Raw genomic sequence first — 16,718 nt, forward strand, 5'->3', positions numbered from 1 at the left:
TGACCTACTGGCCCAAAGTCATGTTGGCCATGTTGGTCTTTCCCCAGGAATGCTGAAGGGCGGGCCTGGGTGGGGGTGTGCGCGCAATGTCACACCCTCCTCCTGAACTTACTGCCAGAGGCTTGGACACTGTCCATGGTGGAGGCGGTACACCTAAAATCCCTGCTTGTCTCTGGTCACACCCCCTTTCAGTACCTTTAAACTGTATGATGTCCTACATGGGTGTTCTAGCAAGGTATGGGGTTCCTGGTCCCCAGCTGCCTGAAAACATGTTGGGGTGTGGTATTGCTAAGAGAGTGCAGACAGCAATATCTGTTAACGTGTAGGTGTCTTGGCATTTTGCCACCAATGTGCCTCGGTTTCCCCTCCCACACAGCAGCGTAGGCCTGTTATGCTTTTGCTGCTCTGCCAAGCTTCCAGCCTGTTTACAGGTATGAGATGAAAAGAAACAATTCTTGTGGGACTGTCTTGTCACCATCCCTAGCATGTATAAAAGTTTTTTTTCCCCACAAATCAGGTATGTCCCACATCTTTAAAGGGTTTACCACTAGTATTAACTCCTTGGGCTTGATGACGTAGCAAAAGACCCCCAGATTAACAGCAAATCTACTTCGGACAGGTTTTGTTCACACAATTTAGCTTGTTTAGTGTCTATTACATTTCCCAATTCCTTTGTGTACCCTCGTAAGTGCTCTGATGCAGATTGTTCTGCCTCTTTGGAGAAGGCTTTAAATTCAGGCATGTGTTTGAGGTGTTGGCAAGGGCTGCAACCATGCCTGCCCTTGGCCCAAACCACACATTCCTTCAAAGCTTGTAATGTCTTTTCCCCTCACCCACGTAGCTAACAAATCTCTCATTTCATTTACATAAGCCACATTACTGAATCCAGATCCCCTCTTAAGACTCCTGAATTTAACCCTGTAGGTTTCAGGTGTCATCTGAAACTGTTTTAAAACTAGTTCCTTACATTTACCATAGTTTGTAGCATCATCAATAGGCATCTCATTCAATATGTCCATAGCTCTTCCAGTCAATTTGGCTACCAATGTGACCATTTTTTGATCACCAGGGATTTCACAGAGGTGCAGAGTCTCTCAAAGGTGATGAAATATTCAGCAATATCACTGGATTCATCATACTGTGGACATAGTCACACCCATTTGTGGATTTTTGGGGATGTGCAGCCAGCTGCTGGAGGGTTTTGTCTCTTCCACTTCATAACAGCCAGTCCATGCTTCTGGGCCTCAATTTGGGCATCTATTTCTCTGTCTCTTAACTCCAGGGCTCTTTTGTGAGCAGCTCCCTCCCTGGCTGCCTCTGCTTCCATAGCGCTTCTGTGCACAGGTGCCTCTGCTTCTCTGAGCTTCCATTGAAACTTCTGGTCCTTTGCCTTCTCTTCTGCTTCCAGTCTGGCCAGCTCTAGTTAAGTAGCTGCCTCACTGGTAGTCATTTTCCTGCTTTCTTGTGCTGAGACACCCCCTCTGCAGTTCACTGAAACTGGGATGCCCTCAGCTCAGGGGCTTCTTAGTTAACAGAGACTTTCCCAGCGCCCAGTGTTCAGCCTTTCTGGGCAGCAACTTGCAACCTGTGCAGTTCTAGCTTCTTCTGCTCTTCACTCTTCATTATTTTGCTTATTTTTCTTTCCCTATTTCCCTTACACGAAAGAAGCAAACAGAAAATCATAAACCACTAACCACTTTGTCTGTTCTCCAGCCACCACACCCAACTCACTACCAGTCTCTCAAAGCAATCAGCTGTGAGTCTGGAGGTCAGGACTGGGATAGCAAAGGCTGTGGGTCAGGAGGGGGGGGTACCATCAGAGCTGGAGGGAGCCCAGGGGGCTGCGGGTCAGGAGTGAGGGGCACCAGTAGAGCTGGAGGGAGCCCAGGGGGCTGCGGGTTGGGAGTGAGGGGAACTGTCAGAGCTGGAGGGAGCCCAGGGGGCTGCAGGTCAGGAGTGAGGGGCACCAGCAGAGCTGTGAGTCTGGAGGTCAGGACTGGGATAGCAGGGGCTGCGGGTCGGGAGTGAGGGGCACCAGCAGAGCTGTGAGTCTGGAGGTTAGGGCTGGGATAGCAAGGGCTGCAGGTCGGGAGTGAGGGGCACTGGCAGTGCAGTGACTGGGGAGCTCAGCAGGGAGCCTAGGGGGCTGCGGGTCAGGAGTGAGGGCTACCGGTAGAGCTGGGGGAAAACCAGGGGGCTGCAGGTTGGGAGTGAGGGGCACCAGCAGAGGTATAAGTCTGGAGGTCAGGACTGGGATAACAGGGGCTGCAGGTCAGGAGTGAAGGGCACCGGCAGCACAGTGACTGGGGAGCAAAGCGGGGAGCCAAGGGGGCTGCGGGTCGGGAGTGAGGGGCACTGCTATAGCTGGGGAGAACCCAGGGGGCTGCAGGTTGGGAGTGAGGGGCACCAGCAGAGCTGTGAGTCTGGAGGTCAGGGCTGGGATAGCAGGGGCTGCGGGTCGGGAGTGAGGAGCACCGGCCGTGCAGTGACTGAGGAGCTCAGTGGGGAGCCCAGGGGGCTGCGGGTTGGGAGTGAGGGGCACTGGTAGAGCTGGGGGGAACCAGGGGGCTGCGGGTCGGGACTGAGGGGCACCAGTAGGGCTGGGAGTGAAAACTGTGCAGTTCAGAATGTGAATAGTGACCTCGTCTCCTTCCTGCACCTGCTCTACATTGCTCCACAGCAGCTTCTCCCCCTGCAGTCACCCCAGCATGGCAGTGCAGCCGCCCAGGGTTCAGCAGGGGCCCCTGGCAAGGACAGTGGGTGCAGCTAACAGCCCGGTGTGCCTGGCAGTGAGTCAGCTGTAAAAAAGCAACCCCCCCCCCAGAAGTACAGAGACTGAATTCCCCAACTTTAACACCATGACCCCCTGTAGAAAGCCACACGTGTCAGTTGTATTTTCACAGGGAGATGCAAAAATCAAGTGACATGAATTTTTAAGTTGAGTAAATAAAGTTGAGGAGATAGTTATTAACCTCACAAAAATATACTAAAGATCCCTCAACATAACACCTGAAGGTGAAATATGGACAGAGACAAACCTTGTCAGCAAAGGCTCATTTCCCAAACAATTCTCAAAATGTTACTAATTCCCACCCCTCCTCCACAGGAGCTCTGTGCAGTGTAACTGTTCTGCAGGCAGCTTCCCATTCAATGCTGTTGTGGGACATTCCCAGACCTGGAAATGTACGAACGACAGAATTTGTAAGAGCAAACCTGGCTCCCCGCACCAGGCGGGATTTGAGTGTTTTGTCCCTGTCACTTAGTCTGTGTCAATAGTACAGACGCCATAGGCAGGACTCCAGGCTCTGCTTGAGGGATCCTGGCACAGGGGCTGGTGGGGGAGAAAGGATTGTAGATTCTGACCTGTGCTCTGGAGAGGAGGTAATAATTGAAGGGGCATTTTTGATTTCTCTTCTCAGGCTCCCCTGGGCTGGAATTCTACATTCCACAGGGCCAAATGAGGGGGTGACATCACTTGGTTAATGAAAACCAGTGCTTTAGGTGAGGCTTGAACTCACAACCTCAGCATAGCTCCTCTCAGCACTGTCCTATAAGTACTGTGCGCTAACCAATTGCACCTTTCCCAGTTCCCTAGGTTGATAAAGCCAAGGAGTGACCCCAAAACATTCTCAGTGGAGCTGGGAGCAGGTAGCGACAAGTGTTGTACTTGGTGGGGTGGATTCTTCTTAAGGGTTCCAGGCACCATTTGACCCTTTTGTTCTTCCCTGTGTAATAACAGAGCTGGTTAAGACTCAATGTAGAGTCTGGCTGCAGACCAACAGATCTGAAATCACTGATAACCAGCTCTAAGCATTAATCCTGCTTTGGGACAGTGTCTCTCATGCAAGAAACTGCCCAGTCTGCGCTAGCAGTGAGGCTCCCTCACTAACAGCTGAAATCAGGGAGAGCTGTGTGAAGTGCAGGGCCCCAGGGGTGCCTGAACAGGGGGGAACAACACCCCAGGGCTTTAAAAAATGGGAGGGCTCTGCCTTGCCACTTTGTAATGACCGTAAGGGCGATTGAGGGGGGGAGGAGTCTTGGGGGAAGAGGCAGTGTAGGAGCGGGGCCTTGGGGAGAAGTGGTGGGGCAGGGACGTGGCCTTGAGTGGAAAGGGTGGGGCTAGTGTTCGGGCTCTGGTGGCCACTACTTTCAGGCAGGGCCACCGGGGGGGGGCAAGTGGGGCAATTTGCCCCAGGCCCCGGGCCCCACAGGGGCCCCACAAACCCTGGCCGAGAATCCCTTCCCTGGCTAGAGGCACCTTTTTAATTTTTACTCACCCGGCAGCGGTCCTGGTCTTTGGTGGCACTTCAGCGGCGGGTCTTTCAATGCTGCCGAAGACGCGGAGCGAGTGAAGGACCCGCTGCCACTGAAGACTCGGCAGGTAATTGTGTCTAGTTTGCATATTAATTCGAGTTCAGCAGTTTCACCAGTGACACCATCATAGGACCTAATCACATCAGGCACGCCATCAGGGGCTCGTACACCTGCACATCTACCAACGTGATATATGGCATCATGTGCCAGCAATGCCCCTCTGCCATGTACATTGGCCAAACTGGACAGTCTCTACGCAAAAGAATAAATGGACACAAATCTGACATCAGGAATCATAACATTCAAAAACCAGTGGGAGAACACTTCAACCTCTCTAACCACTCAGTGACAGACTTGAAGGTGGCAATTTTGCAACAAAAAAACTTCAAAAACAGACTCCAAAGAGAAACTGCTGAACTCGAATTAATATGCAAACTAGACACAATTACCTGTGGTCTAAACAAAGACTGGGAATGGTTGGGTCATTACATTAATTGAATCTATTTCCCTATGTTAAGTTCTCCTCACACCTTCTATGGGCCATCTTAATTATCACTTCAAACAGTTTTTTTCCTCCTGCTGACGATAGCTCATCTCAATTGATTAGACTCTTCCTGTTGGTATGCATACTTCCACCATTTCATGTTCTCTGTATGTATAAATATCTCCTGTCTGTGTGTTCCATTCTATGCATCCGAAGAAGTGAGCTGTAGCTCACGAAAGCTCATGCTTCAATAAATTTGTTAGTCTTTAAGGTGCCACAAGTACTCCTGTTCTTTTTGCGGATACAGACTAACACGGCTGCTACTCTGAAACCTAAGAGCTGATAGGTCAGTGGTCCAGTCCCCTCAATGCATTTTTACCATTCCAGGGGAGCAACCACGGCAGTTCTGGGGAGAGCTCTGGCTGCCAGGGGATCCAGCTAGGAGAGGGCATGCTGGGGGCTCTGGAGGCCAGTCCAGTGGGGCTGTCAGAGGTGGCTTTACCAGTGGGGAGGTGCTAGGTCACATGTTGGTGGGATGGGGAAGTAGGGACTACAGGATGTGAGGCTGGCTAAAATGAAACTGTCCAAAAAACCCTCCCCCTTTGCTCCAGCTAAAGGCCCTACTTTGGCCTCTCCCCCTTTCATAAAAATCTCCATATCTACCCCAGCTCTCAGAAACCCCCTTTCTCCCATGGGTAGTTTCACAGTTTCTTCCTTTTTTCATGGACTCGTACAAATATTTTTGCCATGGAAATGATCAAGTACATTTAACATGAGAAAAACAATCAAACGACACATCTGTATCTCCTTCCTCAAGCAGGGTGTGTCTCAATTTATCTATAGAAAAGTCTAGGCAGGCAGAGTCACTCCTATGCTGTTTAGGGGTGGGATAGCTCAGTGGTTTGTGCATTTACTTACTAAATGCAGGGTTGTGAGTTCAATTATTGAGAGGCCCCTTAGGAATCTGGGGCAAAATCAGTACTTGGTCCTGCTAGTGAAGGCAGGGGGCTGGACTCAATGGTCCTTTCCAGTTCTAGGGGATAAGGTACCTCCATTATCTTTTTTTTCTTACTTCACATCAGACCCAGGACTTGCACCCAGCAGTTCTTGGGGCCGTGGGACAGAACTGAGCTTCACTGGCAGCAGCGAGGGAGGACGGTTGGGACTGAGCTGTCTGGGGAATATTTTAATCCTTATCTAATTTTCAGAGGATTAAATCAATGCAGCTTCCACTTCTCCATCTCTCCCAAGGAAATGATGTTTCTGTGCAAAGTACCCAAACCTTTTAACAATAAGAAGTGAAATGAAATGGCCACATGATGGCAACAGAACCTAAGAAATGTGTTAGTCTCTATGGTGCCACATGTACTCCTGTTCTTTTTGAGGATACAGACTAACATGGCTGCTCCTCTGAAACCAAAGAGATGAGAAGCCATGTTCTTGTTCAATGAGCATTGAAGCTGAAAAGGGAGATGTTTTCTCTTTGATGTCTAGGCCCCCAACTCTAATCCACTAGACACCCCTTTCCTCCCACAGCCAGGACTAGAACCCCACAGTCATGACTACTAGCCCCCGACCCTGCTCCTTGTGACAAAGGAGAAGCTCTGAGACCCTTGGGCTGGCCCCTCACCTCCCTGCTTGTGCTGCACTTGAAACTCAGTGAAGTTTCCTTGGGCAGTTTTGACACTCCCAGGAAGGGTATCAGAGGGGTAGCCGTGTTAGTCTGGTTCTGTAAAAGCAGTAAAGAATCCTGTGGCACCTTATAGACTAACAGACGTTTTGCAGCATGAGCTTTCGTGGGTGAATACCCACTTCGTCGGATGCAAGAGTGGAAATTTCCAGGGGCAGGTATATATAAGCAAGCAAGAAGCAAGCTAGAGATAACAAGGTTAGATCAAGCAGGGAGGATGAGGCCCTGTTCTAGCAGTTGAGGGGTGTAATTTTAGGAGCAGGTTCCAAATAGTGCGATTAACCAGCCAGAAGGGGCAGCAGATGTCAATGTAGGAGCCATTGAAATAACTCTGCACTTACTTAGGGTATGTCTACACTACAAGACTATTTCAAATCAACTTAAGTTGAATTTGTGGAATCGACCTTACGAAGTTGAATTTGTGTATCCACACTAAATACACTAATTCGACTGTGTGAGTCCACAGTAACGGGGCAAACGTCGACTTTGGAAGCGGTGCACTGTGGGAAGCTATCCCACAGTTCCCGCACTCCCCACTGCCCATTGGAATTCTGGGATTTCCCCCCAATGCATGCTGGGGGGGGTAAACTGTATCGAGGGTGGTCCTTGGTAACTGTCAGCATTGAACCATCACTCCCACCGGCGGGAAATCAGTTCGCGCACTTTTCCTGTTATAAGTGACAGCGCGGACGCCACAGCACTCCACTGTGATCATGGAGCCCGCTGCGATCATCGCTGCACTTACGGCTGTTGTCAACTCCTCGCACCTTATCGTACACCTCTTCAACAGTCAGATGCTGAGAAATCGGGCAAGGAGGCAATGGCAGCGCGGTGAGGACATGAAGTCTCAGACTGGCACAGACCTGTCAGAAAGCACGGGACGCTGCGCCGTGGAGATCATGGTGGCACTGGGTCATGTTCATGCTATGGGACAGCGATTCTGGGCCCGGGAAACAAGCACGGACTGGTGGGACCGCATAGTGCTCCAGGTCTGGGATGAATCACAGTGGCTGCTAAACTTCAGGATGCGTAAGGGCACTTTTCTTGAACTGTGTGACTTGCTGTCCCCTGCCCTGAAGCGCAAGGACACCAGGATGCGAGCAGCCCTGACAGTGCAGAAGCGAGTGGCCATAGCCCTCTGGAAACTTGCCACGCCAGACAGCTAACGGTCAGTAGCGAACCACTTTGGCGTGGGCAAATCTACCATGGGGGTTGCTGTGATGCAAGTAGCCAACGCAATCGTTGAACTCCTGCTCTCGAAGGTAGTGACCCTGGGAAACGTCCAGGTCATCATAGCTGGCTTCACCGCGATGGGATTCCCAAACTGCGGTGGGGCTATAGATGGGACTCACATCCCTATCCTGGGACCAGACCACCAGCCCAGCCAGTACATTAACCGAAAGGGCTACTTTTCAATGGTGCTGCAAGCACTGGTGGACCATAGGGGACGCTTTACCAACATCAACGTCGGGTGGCCGGGCAAGGTTCATGACGCGCGTGTGTTCAGGAACTCTGGTCTGTTTAAACGCCTCCAGGCAGGTAGTTTCTTCCCGGACCACAAAATAACTGTTGGGGATGTGCAGATGCCTACAGTGATCCTCGGGGACCCAGCCTACCCGCTAATGCCCTGGCTCATGAAGCCCTATATAGGCGCCTTGGACAGTGAGAAGGAACTCTTCAACTACCGGCTGAGCAAGTGCAGAATGGTGGTGGAGTGTGCTTTCAGATGTCTCAAGGGGAGATGGCGGAGCTTACTGACTCACTCGGATCTCAGCGAAAACAATATCCCCATTGTTATTGCAGCTTGCTGTGTGCTCCACAATCCCTGTGAGAGCAAGGGGGAGACCTTTATGGCGGGATGGGAGGTTGAGGCAAATCGCCTGGCTGCAGATTACGCTCAGCCAGACACCCGTGCCATTAGAAGATCCCAGCGGGAAGCGCTGTGCATCCGGGAAGCTTTGAAAGCTAGGTTCCTCAGAGAGCAGGGTAACCTATGACTGTCCAGTTGCTTTACAGAGAGGCTGAACCTGCCCCTGTTTCTTTACCCATTTACTGTTGACTCTCCTCTGCAGTCTCATACCCCGTTCACCCCGTTTGCCCCCTTCCAACACATGTGTAAAAATAAAGGTAATGGAGCATTGTTATTTAAAAACCTTTTCTTTAATAATGATTTCGCGTCAAAGGGTTGAAACAGGGACGTGGACTGTGGTGGGTAGGGTGTGCAGTGATATAGAGACCACTTCTAGACTCTAGGAATGATAGGGTACTGCTCCTACAGCGGTCTCTGGGGGGAGGACGGTTACAGGTGGGTGTGCAGGAAGGGGTGAGGGGTGTAGGCTTTGGGATGGAGTTTGGGTGCAGCCTCTGGGCTGGGGGTGGGGGCGTAGGAAGGGGTGAGGGGTGTGTGGGAAGGGGAAGGAGGCGTAGGGGGTTGCGGGCTGGGGCTGGGGCTGAGGGTTTGGGGCATTGTGGAGGCTCAGGGCAACGGTAGAAGGGCAGGGTGATGGCAACCTGCCTTGCCATTTGTGGATGGCAGGCGCTAGGACCCTGGGGCAGCAGACAGCATTTGTGCCAGTAGCCGCTCTACTGTCAGGTAGGGACGCAGCGCGGGGAGTGGGGGGAGACAACACGCCGGGGGAGGGGTGGCAGGTGGGCGCTGGGACCTGCTCCAGGCAGGGAATTGATGGGGAGACCCGTGTGGGCCAGGGCCCGATCCAGGCTGGGCCGGGGGAGAGACCCACCTCCAAGTATACCTGGAGCAGGGCACCTGCCGCCTATGAACAGAACATTAAAAACACCTCACAGACTGACCAGGGTGCCTAGTGACTGCACTCAGTGAGTAACCTGCTGTTGATCCTGCCCCCATGTCTGTACCCTGTTCATGGTGAATGTCCTATGCAATTACCAAACCCCTCTTCCCCCTTCACAGAAAGTCTTCAGCAAACAAACATGACAGAAACAGTAATTAACAGCAAACTACTTTTAATACTCGACAACACTGTAAAGGTGAGAACTTTTCAAAATCTAGGGACTGAGAACTTTTGGGTACTTGAGCACTCTGCTGTGGTGCAGTGACAGTTTTCACGGCCCTTGGTGCCCCTCCTTCTTGTTATTCTGGGTGAGGTGGGTATTGGAGAGTGTGGCGGGGGAGGGCGGTTGCAGACACAGTGCAGGGGGGCTCTGTCCTCCTGCCTGCGGTCCTGCAGGACATCGACAAGGCGCCTGAGCGTGTCCGTTTGCTCCCTCAGTAGTCCAAGCAGCGTTTGAGTCGCCTCCTGGTCCTCCTGATGCCATCTGTCCTCCCGTTCGCTGTGTGAGCGCTGCTGCTGTGTGAGGTTCTCCCTCCACTGGCTCTGCTGGTCCGCCTCTGCTCTGGAGCAGCCCATAAGTTCAACAAACATCTTGTCCCATGTCCTTTTCTTACGACGCCTAATCTGCACCAGCCTCTGTGAGGGGCATGGTGGAGCAGGTCGGGATACTGTTGTAGCTGTGTGAGGGGGAAAAGGGAGTGAATTGCTTACAAAGATGCATTTTCTTAAAAATGAAACAGACACTACACTTATCTTAGCCAAAAGGCTGAGAAGCGTCTGGTTCACTCATTGCCTGTGAACCAGACCATGGTCTGGTTCACTCATTGCCTGTGAACCAGACCATGGACGGCACCTATCTCCTGAGCACTCACTCAGGGAAAGTTCGATTTCTCTGCATTCGCTTTCATTGCCTGGGATATTGCACTGCAGACCAGACAAGCGGGGCAGGAAAGCTGAATCCGTGGAGCAGCCAGGCATGGTAAGCCAAAGGCTTTTGGCTGCTTAAAAGTCAATGTCCAGCTCTGTCCTCTTGCTGCAGGCAATCCTGAAAGCATAAACTCTGCCCCTGTTCCACCCCCTCGCGGTTTTCCCTTGGAAAAGATCCCTGTATGCTGCCACTCTGTAGCCTCCAGCACGTGGCTCTAAAGTGACGCTTCTTGTTGTTCTAAGGAACAGTGAAGCACTACCAATAGTAATAGTACACAAATCACTCTACTTACATGCAGGAGTCTGTGCGCGAGATCACCCTGAGGAGGGTGTCATGGAGGGAGAGAGAGCGCATGCTGAATGAAAGCCAGCACAAGCCAGGGCCCTATGCTGCGATGCTCGTCAAGGCACTGGTCCCGGAGTACCAGCTGAGAGCGTGGCGCGGAAAAGTGTGCTACCTCGGAGCACCCAATAAGCCAGCTCTCCCCAGGAACCTCCTCCATAGGCTTTTCGACTACCTCCAGGAGAGCTTCGTGGAGATCTCCGCGGAAGATGCCTGTTCCATTCCCCTGCATATAGACCTTCTGTTCGCCTAGTCTATTTTCCTGTTCTTTTAAGAAATAAATGTTAACATGTTTAAAGCACTTACCGACTGATCCTTCTCCTGATTCAGGGTCCGTGGTAACGGCTGCGGAGGGTTGGTAGGGGATCTCAGTGAGGGTGATGAAGAGATCCTGGCTGTCGGGGAAATCAGCGTTGTAAGCGCTGTCGACTGCCTCCCCCTCCTCATCTCCTTCCTCATCTTCCCCATCTGCGAACGTCGACGAGGAACTGGCCGTCGACACTATCCCTTCGTCAGAGTCCACGCACACTGGTGGGGCAGTGGTGGCAGACCCACCGAGAATGGCATGCAGTGCCTCGTAGAAGCGGCATGTCTGGGGCTGGGCTCCAGAGCGTCCGTTTGCCGCTTTGATTTTATGGTAGCCTTGTCTCAGCTCCTTGACTTTCACACGGCACTGCATTGCATCCCGGCTGTATCCTCTGTCTGTCATGGCTTTGGAGACCTTCTCGTAGGCCTTCGCATTCCGTTTGTTGGAGCGCAGCTCCGAAAGCACAGACTCATCGCCCCACACACCGATCAGATCCAAGACTTCCCGGTCAGTCCATGCTGGGGACCTCTTTCTATTCTGGGATTGCCTGGACTCCTCTGCTGGAGAGCTCTGCTTCGTTGCCGGTGCTGCTGAGCTCACCCCGATATCCAATCAGGACATGGGAGTCAAAGTGCCCAGACAGGAAAAGGAATTCAAATTTTCCCGGGTCGTTTCCTGTGTGGCTGGTCAGAGCATCCAAGCTCGGACTGCTGTCCAGAGCGTCAACAGAGTGGTGCAGTGTGGGATAGCTCCCGGAGCTAATAAGTTCGATTTGCATCCACACCTAGCCTAATTCGACATAGCCATGTCAAATTTAGCGCTACTCCCCTCGTCGGGGAGGAGTACATAATTCGAACTAAAGAGCCCTCTATGTCGAATTAAATGGCTTCCTGGTGTGGACGGGTGCACGGTTAATTCAAATTAATGCTGTAAAATTCGAATTAAAGTCCTAGTGTAGACCAGGCCTTGGACACACTGGGTTCACCTGCTGCCTACAAGAGTGTGGGGGGCTGCGCTGCAAAAGCGCATCTCCAAGCAGCCATACCAGAGTCTCAGGTTTAATCCTGAAGGCCGAGCGCAAAACCTTCAGCTGGGAACGTTTCGCTCCCTTCCCGCCTCCGCCCAAGCGGCAAGGGAGAAGCGGAGGAGACAGGCCGGCTCAAAGACACCTCCCTCCCACTTCCCTGTACGCTGTGCAAAGCTCTTGGCCTGCCTCATGCCTCGTCAGGAAAGCACAGCCATGCGGCCCAAGCCTGAGTCACGTCCGCGGCCTGGCCCGCCCCGCCCCGGCTGACAGCGCGCAGAGCCACGCGAGTCAATGGCAGGTCGAGTCGGGAGCCTCGGCTCTTTCCCCTGACAGTCACACACACAGCGCTGCCTAGCGCCCCCAGAGCCTCCCTCGTGTTCTCCCGCAGCAGCCGCCTGCCGGGGTGGTGGGAAAAGGGGACCAGGAAGCACTGCAGCCTCATTCCAGGACAGGAGGCCCTTGCCACGCCCAGGCCTGCCTCTTGCCTTCAGCCCAGGCAGCCAGAGGTGCCGGGGAGCTCCCTGGCAGGCCGCCGCTTCGCCTCAGCCACCTCTTGCCTCATGGCCTAGGCTCTTGGGGCTCTGCTGGTCACCGGCTCGCTGGAAGGCCCAGAGGGAAAAGAAACAAGCGCATGTGTAGCAGAGGATGGTTTCGATCCATCGACCTCTGGGTTATGGGCCCAGCACGCTCCCGCTGCGCCACTCTGCTGGCGCTTCACACCCTCCCCCTGCCACCTAGCCACCACTATCCGGATTAGTGCCTTACACGCTCTCGCGCTGGCAGGCAGATGCGCAGGCTGCTAGGCAGCTGCCCTGGTCACAGGATTTTACAGATTCTACAGGGTAAAAAGGATCTATTTGGGGTTTGGACCCCATTGGGAGCTGGGTAGCTGAGTGCCGGAGACGGGAGCACTTCTTAAACTGTTTTCAGTTAAGCTTTCAAGCTTGTGAGGGACGAGGTTCAGCCTTGGATCCGTGTCTGCAGCAGGCAAGCACCTCTGGCTCAATCCCTCCCGCCCCCCCGCCCCGCTGTATTAGCAGACTAAAACGCGGAGCGAACGCACACGCCTTGCAAAGGAACAGGAGCCGGGATCGCGAACAAAAGTCAGCATTTTATTAAGATGACGTTCAAAGAAAAAAAAAGTGTACGGTACAGAGTTTCGGCCTAGAAGTTTCTGGTGCTCAGGGAACAATGTACAGCTTACCCAAGGGGTGCGAAGTTCGGTTTAAGATCGGGTGGCGTAAGGAATACATAATCTGCAATAGCTCTGACTGGGGGTAAAAGGTTAACGTACAGACACTGAGTTAGGAGGGTATGTTGTCCATATGAGGGCTACATTCGGGTGTGGAGTATAACGAGCGGATACGACGATGAGGATGGATTGACCCGCGTTTGGTGAGTTTTAACGTTCGGTGTTGTGGAATCTTTGCCACAATCTAGTTGAAGCAGGGTCAGTAATGAAGTCTACCCTGCCATCTGTTGGTGATCTGTCGTCAAGGCCTTTTGGGGCTGATGTCATTTGCATGGTTACACCCACCCCGGATTGCATGATGGGAGTGCTTGTCCAAACGGTCATTTCAGCTGCTGCGGGATCCCCAGTCTCTTTGTTATTGGGGCAGGAGTAATCCAGTGTATTTTCCTGTTGATTTTGGATCAAGGACAGAGTAACTGTACCTGGCATTTGAGGCCTGAGAGCGTCACCCTCGCCTGAAAAGCACTCACCATTAAGGGATATGGGTTCCTAACGGCAGCACGTGGTAGGAGGTAGAAATGGATGTTTGTTGGTCTCTTGCAGGTGCCGCTGATGTCCTTTCTGCTGTCCCTGGTGTGGAAAGACAGAGGCCGTTTTGAATCTCTTAAAAGTGTTGTTAGTGCTGCAGTTGCTCGCCCTAAGCTTATGCCGTTAGATCTCTTTCAGGGTGTATTTTGGTCCTGAGAGGTAAAAGGTGTGTTGTTAGGGAGCGAGGTAGCAAAGGTTAGTTGCAGAGGTGCTGCGTGTGCCACAGAAGTCGTGTGCCCCCCCCGCCTGCTCTGGTCCAAGAGTCCAGTATTTGCATAAACCCACCCACTGACCTGTGACTAACAATCTCGCTCTGCTAACTCTTCCAGCAAAACAGGCCAAAAGAAGTGTATGCGAGCGCTGTACCACAGCCCCGTTGCTCCTTTCGGTTCCTTCCCACAGAACTTTCGCTCCATAGCAGTCCACTTCCTTGTTGCTTGGCTAACTCTTCCATAAAAACATTTCTGCCAGGTTCTCATTCAGCACTATATACCTACCAATTTCAGCTTTTAAGTGCCATCAGAAACCACCTGCTTTAGTATAACTGAAATTCTTACCGCTCTGTCAAATATTTTAGGTGTATGTTATAACACCTTATTTGTAATGGGATAATAATTTTATTCTATTTTTAAACTCAAGAGAGATGAAAACCATAAAATGTGCATTTAGAGAATTCAAAAGAATCCCATGGTGCTTAACACAAATAGCTATTTTCAATCTCTCTTAATTTGCTATTCTTTGGAACCCATGTCCCTTGTCTAACGATTTTTATGTAGGTTCGGGTGAGTCCCGAAATCATGAACTGCTAAGTACCGTTCTGCTGTCCTTGATTCATATATCCAGGATTACTACACTTTATTTTTCCTGCCCTAATAAGAAAGTGTTTGGGGATCCCACAGCAGCCAAAATCACCATTTGGACAAGCACCCCCATCATGCAATGTGGAGTGAGTGTGACCATGCACATCAGCAACCAAAGGCCTTTACAACACATCACAAACAGATGGCAGGGTAGAGTTCATTCTGACCCTGCTTATGTCCTCCCCACAGCCAAGAATTGGTGGTCCTGATAAATCACACTCCCTATTATACCAGCTCATTGGTATTGAATGCTGAAGTTATGGCTAGCAAAAGTAGCCACCCATCTCTGCCCTGTAGCATCCAGCTTAGCCCTTGTTAACACATAAGTCAGTGGATTGTTCTCTGTCCATACCTGAAACTGAGCACCAGACAAGTAGTCTCGAAATTTCTCAATGATGGCCCATTTCAAGGCCAAGAACTGCAGCTGGTGGATGGGATAGCGAATTTCCCTATCAGACAGTCCTCAGCTGGCAAAGGCCACAGATTTACATTTACCTTCCACTTCCTGGTAGGAGAGTGCTCCCAGACCCTCCAAACTGGCATCAGCATGCAGGATACTGTTTGTTTGGTCAGCAAGGACTAGGACTGGCACATGAATCAGGCAAATAATGATTTCCCGTAAAGCCCTGTCACATCTCTCATCCCACCATGTCCCCAATGGAGAGGAGAAGAGCACCTCCCCTGTCCCAGGCCAGGTGTATCAGGTCTGTGGGGGCAGATGTCCATGGCCCAACCCAGATGAGCTGGAGTTGCTGGGGAGAGAAGTTCCTTTCTCAGTTCAAACCCACCAGAGTTGATGTTGCAGTGTGGGAGAGATATTTCTCACCTGATTTTTAGATGCTCTAATGAGAAGGAGCAGGTGGAAAATTTTTCTTCTCCTTGCATTTCAAACTCTCCCCCACAACTTTCTGCTCTAGTCTGATCTCTCTCTCATGTCTCCAGAGCCGTCCTTAGCTATAGGCAGCCATCTAGGGCTCCACTAGGTCTGGGGGAACTGTTCTGCTGGGAGTCTAGACAGATGGGAAGCAGTGGAGCATGTAAGAGCAGGGCTGCTGGGTCCTAGAGAGAGCTGAATACAGCACAGTATGAGGGAGGGGATTGGCTGCTGGGGTCTCTGGGAAGGGGAGTGGGGAGGGGTTGGGGAAGGAGCTCACCTGTGAGTGTGACTCTTTCCCCCCAGCTGAGGTGAGGTGAGGCAGGCTCTGCGGCTCTGGAACCAGTATCCTCTGTTGTCCCCCATAACATCCATTCTTCTCCCACCCTGCCCCATGGAGCACCCCCTCCTTTCTCCCTCCTCCCCAGGAGCATCCCTCTCTCTCTCCTCCCTCCCCTCCATCAGGGCTGGGTTGGGTGAGGTGCTGGGGGGTAGGTGGGGGGAGGCTGGCTGCCTGCTGAGGAATGAAAGTGAAAGTAACTCACTTCCTCGGCAGTGAACCAGGACTAGAATGTCACACAGGGCTGGGCTGGGGTTAGCCAGATGTGTGAAAACTCAGGACAGGGGGTTGGGGTAGGGTGAGCAGATATCCCTATTTTATAGGGCCAGTCCCAATTTTGGGGTCTTTTTCTTATATAGGCTCCTTTTACCCCCCACCCCCTGTCCTGATTTTTCACACTTGCTGTCTGGTCACTCTAGGTGGGGGTAATTGGTGCCTATATAAGACAAAGCCCCAAATATCGGGACTGGCCCTATTAAATCAGGACATCTGGATCTGGTCAACCTAGCTGGGGAGCGCGTCTCCCCCGGGCTGGCAGCTGCCAGCGATCCACCTCATCCGGGGGGAGCTGCACAGGGCAGGATGAGCTGCTGTGGCTCCATGGGTGACCTGTCCCTGAGATCAGATGCTGTGCTAACTTCACCATGGTCCGTAAGGCTGGTGGTGGTGCCCATTGGCGTGTGATTGGACCTGAGGGTTTGCTGCTGCTGTTGCCACTCTGCACCCCAAGAGGTGGATTTTGGGGTCTACTGCAGCTGTTGGACCAGCAGGCTGGGGGTGAGCCAAGCATGAAAGCAGTACTGTGTTGTCATTTAGGTTGTCATTTAACAACTTTGTTTGCCAAAAATTCTTGCTAACAATCCTGAATCCAATTTCAATATCTTAGCCAAAAACAGAAAATTAAGTTGTTGTTGACAATTATTAGTGACAGGTTTGGTTTGGGGCAGGGAGTGGGCCAGTTT

At 52.0% G+C, this 16,718-nt stretch overlaps 1 non-coding gene across 1 annotated transcript; it reads right to left on the minus strand.

Annotated features, from left to right (window-relative positions):
- Positions 1-12,538: 12,538 nt before the first annotated feature.
- Positions 12,539-12,610, minus strand: TRNAM-CAU. The gene has a single exon. It is a non-coding gene; the product is annotated as a tRNA-Met (tRNA).
- Between the last annotated feature and the right edge of the window lie 4,108 nt (positions 12,611-16,718).

Source organism: Mauremys mutica, unplaced genomic scaffold, assembly GCF_020497125.1.
Source record: "Mauremys mutica isolate MM-2020 ecotype Southern unplaced genomic scaffold, ASM2049712v1 Super-Scaffold_100201, whole genome shotgun sequence".
Lineage (NCBI taxonomy): Eukaryota > Metazoa > Chordata > Testudines > Geoemydidae > Mauremys > Mauremys mutica.